General features: G+C 59.2%; 1 long non-coding RNA gene across 1 annotated transcript in view; it reads left to right on the plus strand.

The window, feature by feature from the left end:
- The first annotated feature begins 2087 nt into the window (after positions 1 to 2087).
- The window catches only part of LOC147997321 (uncharacterized), an 18297-nt gene continuing 12050 nt past the window's right edge, over positions 2088 to 8334 (plus strand). Inside the window, exon 1 of the long non-coding RNA XR_015647980.1 lies at positions 2088 to 2267. This is a non-coding gene — a long non-coding RNA (uncharacterized LOC147997321). The remainder of the gene's footprint in view (positions 2268 to 8334) is intronic.

Below are 8334 nucleotides of genomic sequence, written 5' to 3' on the forward strand. Positions count from 1 at the left end.
TTAATTAAGTTCTGTTTCCCTAGAGGCTGGGAAAGGGAGAAACAGAAGTGACCTGGAACATCAGGGCTAATGGCCGGCTGCCTCCATCTTGGTGAGGTCAGGTGTCAGCCAAGCTGGCTGACAACCATCCACAGTTGAATCCAAAGTGCCCAAATGGGACACTATAACAAATCATGTATACAGATTTGTGTATATAGAAAACATTTTTCCTTTCTCTTCTTTTCTTTTCTTGAGAAATTCAGCTGGTCCTGATGTCTTTCCCTCGGTGTGTCCCTCTGTCATCTCTCTCTCTCTGTCTCTTTGTCTTACTGTCTCTGTCTGTCTCTGTCTGTCTCTGTCTCTGTCTCTCTCTCTGTGTGTGTGTGTGTGTGTGTGTGTGTGTGTGTGTGTGTGTGTGTGTGTTCCTTAATCTCAGCAGCACTACTCATCCAATCGATTTTTCCTCTCCCCTTGTCTCCTTCACATGGCTATTACCCCACCTTAAACAGCACTAGAAGAGCCTGGCAGGCAGATATCTACCCTCTATGCTGTCAGAATTTTTTTTTTTTTTTTTAAAGTCAAAACCTGGATTCTCAGGAGCCATGTGGTGTGTCCTCCTAGGTTCTGGTGCCCTCTTCTGGCATGCAGACATATAGTCAGCAGAGAGAGCTGTGTGGGTGGCCGAGGCAGGCAGAGTGGACCTCTGTGAGCTTGAGGCTAGATAAGTCTACGGAGCAAGTTCCATGACTGCCTGGGCTATACCAAAAGAAACGTACCTTGAGGCAAAACAAAACAAAGCAGAAAAGGTTCTGCTTTTATTTTACAGACATGTGTTCTCTCTAGTCCTATTGACTATAGAAGTTTGATCATGAAGTCACATTGATTTTTATTACAGAGTTTATTTGTGTGTGTGTGTGTGAGAGAGAGAGAGAGAGAGAGAGAGAGAGAGTTTTTTCTTTAATCTTCAAACATATTTTTTATTGTTTATTTATTTTATGAGCACACTGTCACTGTCTTCAACACACAAGGAGAGGATTCCATTACAGATGGTTGTGAGCCACCATGTGGTTGCTGGGATTTGAACTAAGGATCTCTGGAAGAGCAGTCAGTGCTCTTCACCGCTGAGCCGTCTCTCCAGCCCTGAAACAATATCTTGAATAAACAATAACAAAAACACTAAAACTAAGTCTGCCAGTTTTCCTCTTTCTTTCTCTCTCTCTCTCTCTCTCTCTCTCTCTCTCTCTCCCTCCCTCCCTCCCTCCCTTCCTTCTTTCTTCCTTTCTTTCTTTTTCTTCAGATAGGATTTCTTAGTGAATGATATTTATGTTGATATAAATTTTTTACGTACTTTTGACTGGCTAACTAACTAGCTAAGTCTGCCTGTCCTAAAGAAGGAGTTCCCCTGCCACAACTAAATACGTGCATAGAAAAAAAAATATATAATTATTAACTTGGGATGAAACTAATGTAACAAGCAAGCAAACAAACGCACAAGCAAACAAAGTAGGGATGGTGGTGCTGGGTGCCTGGTATATGGGAGATGGGAGACCTGTGGTCTAGAGCGTCCAGAGCTCTGGCCTCCATACTCTGGACTGCATTCTCTCTAGCAATCTTCCCAAAGTGGCTGTATTTAACCATGTTTTTATTTTTTAAATTGGCTCTCTCTCTCTCTCTGTCTCTCTGTCTCTCTGTCTCTGTCTCTCTCTCTTTCTCCCTCCCTCCCTCCCTCCCTCCCTCCCTCCCTCCCCCCACCACACACACAGAGGCACGTGTGAACAAGGGAATGCAAATGCACAAAATAAGTATGTTTTGATCAGAGTGAAAACAAATCACGGGAATTTTAACCATTCCACCATCATTCCACCATTCTTTTAATTTACTCTCTGTGTTTAGTCTTCCAAAGAGGGTGGCAGGTGTGTGGTTTGGTGAGTGCCGGCTGGCGGTGGCAGCGAGGAACAGAGAACAACAACAACCCCCCTCCCCCCCATCGGGATCGGTGGAGGGTTTTAAAAATGAGTGAGCCATTTAAAAATGGTGTGGAACTGAGGTCGCCGCCACCCTCCCCTCACGACGGAGTTTGGACGCTCCCTTTTCCTAACTGTGCCTGTTCCTTGCTAATTGTTAACCGATTCGAGAGTGCATGTCCTTTCACTTAGAGGTGGCCTGTTTTCACCGCTCCGTCCTACTTTCCTTTTCTGGGTGCCTGAGGGGGTTGGCCCCGAGTCCATCCCGCGTTCACTGTGTTCCGGCGGGACAACCGGGACCGTTTGTGCCATTCGGGAGAAGTGGTGGGTACCTGCCCCGTTGTGCGTGGGTGAGTGTCCCCCTGAGCTAGGGAGGTCACTCCGGAGAGACGGAATGAGTGTGTGTGGCGGCGGCGGCGCGTGACAGTCTGTATTGGTTTGCTTGATCGAGATCGCTGTCGGGCGACACCTAGTGGCGACAAGTTTCCGCAACGCTCCTGTCCCCCGGTTGGTGACAAAGGACGGGGAAGTGCCTGTGGTGAGCCGGCCAGGGTGAGAGGGTGACAGGCAAGCAGGCGGGTGCGCGACGGAGACGCCGTCCTGTCTGGGGACCATCTCTAGCTAGGAGGTTGTACCTGGAGAACTTCAGGGGAGGAGGGTGGCTGTACGACCTATTGGGACACAAGGAGGGGTTGGTGGCAGCTGGATGAGGTCGACCAGAAGGCTTGGGCCCCGTCCCGGATTTTTTTTTTTTTTTTCCAATTTTTTTTTTTTTAATTTTTTATTTTATTTTATTTTATTTTTTTTTTATTTCTTCCCTCCTCTCCGGTCCCAGCCAGCGGGACCATAGACACTTTTGAGGCCGAGAGGGTGCTGTGTCCCCGGCCTCCGAGCCGAGGTGGCCCGGCTAGGGGGCGCCACGGAGTTTTTTTTTTTTTTTTCTTTTCCAGGAGTCCCTTCGGTCCCAGCCAGCGGGACCATAGACACTTTTGAGGCCGAGAGGGTGCTGTGTCCCCGGCCTCCGAGCCGAGGTGGCCCGGCTAGGTGGCGCCACGGATTTTTTTCTTTTTCTTTTCCAGGAGTCCCTTCGGTCCCTGATAGCGGGAGCCTGGACCTCTGAGGCCGAGAGGGTGCTGTGTCCCCGGCCTCCGAGCCGAGGTGGCCCGGCTAGGGGGCGCCACGGAGTTTTTTTTTTTTTTTTTTTCTTTTCCAGGAGTCCCTTCGGTCCCAGCCAGCGGGACCATAGACACTTTTGAGGCCGAGAGGGTGCTGTGTCCCCGGCCTCCGAGCCGAGGTGGCCCGGCTAGGTGGCGCCACGGATTTTTTTTTTTTCTTTTCCAGGAGTCCCTTCGGTCCCTGATAGCGGGAGCCTGGACCTCTGAGGCCGAGAGGGTGCTGTGTCCCCGGCCTCCGAGCCGAGGTGGCCCGGCTAGGGGGCGCCACGGAGTTTTTTTTTTTTTTTTCTTTTCCAGGAGTCCCTTCGGTCCCTGATAGCGGGAGCCTGGACCTCTGAGGCCGAGAGGGTGCTGTGTCCCCGGCCTCCGAGCCGAGGTGGCCCGGCTAGGGGGCGCCACGGAGTTTTTTTTTTTTTTCTTTTTCTTTTCCAGGAGTCCCTTCGGTCCCTGATAGCGGGAGCCTGGACCTCTGAGGCCGAGAGGGTGCTGTGTCCCCGGCCTCCGAGCCGAGGTGGCCCGGCTAGGGGGCGCCACGGAGTTTTTTTTTTTTTTTCTTTTTCTTTTCCAGGAGTCCCTTCGGTCCCTGATAGCGGGAGCCTGGACCTCTGAGGCCGAGAGGGTGCTGTGTCCCCGGCCTCCGAGCCGAGGTGGCCCGGCTAGGGGGCGCCACGGAGTTTTTTTTTTTTTTTTTTTCTTTTCCAGGAGTCCCTTCGGTCCCAGCCAGCGGGACCATAGACACTTTTGAGGCCGAGAGGGTGCTGTGTCCCCGGCCTCCGAGCCGAGGTGGCCCGGCTAGGTGGCGCCACGGATTTTTTTTTTTTTCTTTTCCAGGAGTCCCTTCGGTCCCTGATAGCGGGAGCCTGGACCTCTGAGGCCGAGAGGGTGCTGTGTCCCCGGCCTCCGAGCCGAGGTGTCCCGGCTAGGGGGCGCCTCCGAGACTTTATTTTTTCCAGGATCCTCCCCGGTCCCTGCCAGCGGGAGCATGGACTTCTGAGGCCGAGGGGAAGCTGTGTTCCAGGCTATCTACCATGGCCTCCTCGGTCTGTGAGCACTCAGGGTTCTAAGGTCGACCAGTTGTTCCTTTGCGGTCCGGTTCTCTTTCTACATGGGGACCTCTTGGGGACACGTCACCGAACATGACTTCCAGACGTTCCGTGTGGCCTGTCATGTTTATCCCTGTGTCTTTTACACTTTTCATCTTTGCTATCTGTCCTTATTGTACCTGGAGATATATGCTGACACGCTGTCCTTTTGACTCTTTTTGTCATTAAAGGACGTTGGAAGAGGCTTGCACCAAGGCTGTTTGCTTGTCCAGCCCTAGCTCTTTTCTTCTGCGCATGGGCCTCTTCGATGCTTGAAGCTTAGCGTCCCCCCATGAGTACGCGCTTCCTGCTTTCCCGTGCTTGCTTGCCTGTGCTCTGTGGGGCAGCTTTATGACAACCGTCCCGCGTGTCAGGCGTTCCCGATTTCCCCGTGGTGGTTGTCGTCCGTTACCGGTAGGAGTCGTTGGTGCCGAGTGCGACTGGAAGGGTTTTCCCGTTTGGTGCTAGTGACCCCCTGGCGTGCTCCTCTGCGGCCGACCGGTTTTTTTATTTGTTTTTTTTTTTTTGTTTTTTGTTTTTTTTTTTTTTTGTTTTTTGGAAGGAGTTCCCGAACCTCCGCTGCTTGGTGGTGTGTCCCTTTCTTTCCTGCTGTGTGCCTCCCGAGTTGCACCTTTTCTCCTTCGAAGGGGATTTTATTTTTTTATTTTTATTTTTTATTTTTTATTTTTATTTTTTTTTGAAGGAGTTCCCGAACCTCCGCTGCCCGTTGAGTCCCGTTCTTCCACGCCACGTGCCTCCCGAGTGCAACGCTTCCTTTTTTTTCTCGCCCTCGAGAAGGGTAAATTTTTTTTTTTGTGTGTGTGGCAGTGTTAGCGACTTCTTCCCGTGCTCTCTCTCGCTCTTCTCGCTCGTATTCCCGTCCAGTGCGTTGTTAGAAAGCTCTCACGCCCGTTGTTCCCGATGCATGGCGTGTCTCGCTCCCGTTGGATCGATGTGGTGCTGCCGCGTTCTCTTCGGGCCGGGGCCTAAGCCGCGCCAGGCGAGGGACGGACATTCATGGCGAATGGTCATTCAGCGCGAATGGCGACCGCTCTTCTCGTTCTGCCAGCGGGCCCCTCGTCTCTCCTCCCCATTCCTTTGCAGGGTGGTGTGTGGAAGTCAGGGGTGCGGCTGTCCGGCACGAGCGCTGACCCGCGCACACTTGTTGCTGTGGTTCGCGGTGTCCCTGTGGACGTGTCGGGGGCGCTTGCCCCCACGCCGTTCACTGCTTCGCGGCCCTCTTCCCCCGTGCCGGGGGAAGGTGGTAGACCCGCTGCGGTGCATACCCTTCCCGAATGGTGTGTGCACGCGCCCTGCTTCGTGTGAGCCTTGCGGTGCTCCTGGAGCGTTCCGGGCTTTGACCACCAAGGTGCCCGCTTCTGAGTTGGCGGTGGCGCTTCCCGCTCCCCGGCGTGCCTCCTGTGCTCCATGGTGCTTGTGCCTTTACGCTTTCCCTTGTCCTAGTTGCCGGCTTTCTGCACGGTGACAGAAAGGGGGGGGGTCGAGGAGTTGAGTGTGCGGTTAAAAGGCTCCTTCCGTTGGGTGAGCGCCCACCCCGTGCCTATGTTTTTGGTGCCTTCACCCGCGGGCCCTGCGCGGTTAGGGTGGTGCTGAGCGATCGCGGCTGGCCCTTTTTAAAGACCGGACTCCCTCAAGTCAAGGCTCCTCCTTTGTGTGCGCCTTGAAGAGGCCTGGCTCTCGGCGGGGACCTGTCGCAGGTCCCCCCGGTCCGCGAATGCTCAAGAAGACCCCGGAGAAAGAGACCTTTGCCGATACCGCAGACCCCCCACCAGCTGGCGCGTGGTCCTTCCCGTTCTGTCCCGCGCCTGTTGCTCGTTTCCCGTTGCGTGCACGGAGCCCTTGGCTGCTCGTCGGTGTTGGGTTCGTCCCGCCCTCAGTGAGGAATTTGCCTTCTCTAGCTATCTTCGGAAAGGGCTTTACGATCTCCGAGGGGCTTCTCCCGGATGGTCCCCTCGGCTGCCCGCCCTGACCTCAGCCTTCTGCGCGCAGCGTTTGCTCTCTCGCCTACCGCGACCCGCGCCTCCCCGCTCCGAGTACGAGGAGGGATCACGCGGGACGGGGCTCTGTCGACCTGCCGCTGTGCGGAGCTTGTGGGGGAGATTGGGTTTCTGGTGGCAGGTGGCGGGGAAGGGCCGTGCACACGCCCGCGTGCGCGGTACCCCCCTCACCGCGAGGGGTCGTCGCGGGACGGGTGGGTTTGGAAGGGCGGCGGTGGGCTCCCGGTCCCACCCGCCTCCGTTTCCCCCCGTGCCCTCCGTCGCGTGTGCGTCCCTCCCACGCGCGTCCACGTCCCGGCCACTCTCGCGGCGAGGTCGTGTCGCGTGTGGTGCGTGCCGCGTGCTCTCGGGCGTCTGCGGTTGCCGCCTCGTCCCCCCCTTCCACGGCAGCGTTCCCACGGCCGGTGGAGATCGCGGGAGCCGTCCTACCCCCCCTTCCCCCTCCGCGGGGCTCTTGAGGGTCCGTGAACCGCGGGGTTGGCCTCGCTCTCGGGGGCGGACTTCTTATTTGGGGGAACCGGCGGTCGGCCGCGTCCGGCGCGTCGTCGGACGTTGGGACCCGCTGCCACGCGGGGGTCTTCGTCGGTTGGCGTCGGCGTCTGCCTCGGTTCTCTCTCGCGTCGGCTGGCGTCTCCTCGGGCTCCCGGGGGTTGTCCGTTGGTTTCGGGTCGGCTCGGTGCCGCGGGCGTGGCGGGACTGCTCCGGGTTGGGTGCAGTGTGATTCCCGCCGGCTTGGCTCGCGTGCCCGGTCGCCGCCCGAGCGGCCTCCCGGTCCCTTGTGAGGCGTCTCCCGCGGGGGGTGCCGCTGCGGCCCGCCCTGCCGTCGACGGTCCTCGTTCTGTCGGTTCGCTCCCCCTCCCCGCCCGCCGGCGTTCCTTTCTCTCTCGCTCCTCGTCTGGCCGACCCGCGGCCGTGCTGCCGGGCCCCTCCTCACGGGGGGGCAGCCGGGCGCGCACGGGTCCCGGGGCGGTCGCGGGGTGCCTGGGGGGAAGGGCCGCCCGGCGGGCGGGAGGAAGTTGCGGTTTGAAGGGCGTCCCGGCCGCCGCGGCCGTGGCGGCGCGTCTCGCCTGGTCTCTTGGAGGCGTGTGCGGGGGGAAAGACGCCCCGCGAGGCGTAGAGGAGAAAGAGGCTTTAGTGGCTGTCGCCCACGCCGGTCCGTGGGGCCTGTTGGCTGAGGGTGCGTCTGCGCGGGGGCCCGTCCGGCCCCGCCGTCCTCTGGGAAGGCGTGCGTCGGGGGAAAGCTGCCGGGGTGCCAAGGTGGGCGCCTGGGCGTTGAGTCGAACCCGTGTGCGCGTCCCGGTGTGGCGGTGGGGGCTCCGGTCGGTGTCTCTCCCCCTCGCTGCCCCGAGGCCCGGCCTCCCTTCCGACGCGGGCTCGGCCCCCCTCTCTCCCCCCTCGCGGGGTCAGAGTCGCTCGTCGACCTCCTCCCCTCCTCCTCCACCTGTCCGCGCGAGGGCGTTGCCGCCGCGTGTCAGGCGTTGGGCCCGTCCTCATCCTCCGCTTCTCGCCCGGGGTCGGCCGCCGTCCGGTCTCCCGCCGCTCCCCGTTGGCGTGGTCTCCCTCCCGCCGGTTCACGGTCCTCCGACCCCGCCCGAGGGGGTCGGGGGTGGTTTCCCCGTCTCCCCGGCGTTGCGCCTCGCTTGCCCGTGTGCTTTGGGGGTGGGCCCGCTGCGGCCCCCGCCCGCCCGTGAGCCCCGGCCGCATCCGCCGGCGCGGCCGCGCCCGGTATGGTCCGCGGCGTGGGCCTCGTGTTGGGAGCGTGTCGTCCTCGCGGCGTCTCGGTACGGGTGTGTCGCTGGGTTCCGACGGGTGGCCTTCCCGGTTCTGCCCCCGCCGTCCCCCGCCCGTCCGTCCCGCGCCCCTCTTCCCGCTCTGAGGGGGGTTCGGTCGTTCCCGCGGGTCGACCGTCGCCGGTCGCTTCTCTCTCCGCCTCCCTCAGCGCTCGTCCTCCCGCTCGCCCCGCGCCCGGTACGGCCGGCGCGTCCCGGCTCTTCCCGATGCCGCGGCGGGGGAGTAGGGGAGGTGGGGGCGGGCAGGGAAAGGAGGAAGGGGAAAAAGGGGTTTGCCGTGGTGGCGGTGGTGTCGGGGGAGGAAGCGGCGCGTCGGTCGTGGGACC

Source organism: Rattus norvegicus, unplaced genomic scaffold, assembly GCF_021556685.1.
Source record: "Rattus norvegicus strain SHRSP/BbbUtx unplaced genomic scaffold, alternate assembly SHRSP_T2T unassigned-0000188, whole genome shotgun sequence".
Taxonomy (NCBI): domain Eukaryota; kingdom Metazoa; phylum Chordata; class Mammalia; order Rodentia; family Muridae; genus Rattus; species Rattus norvegicus.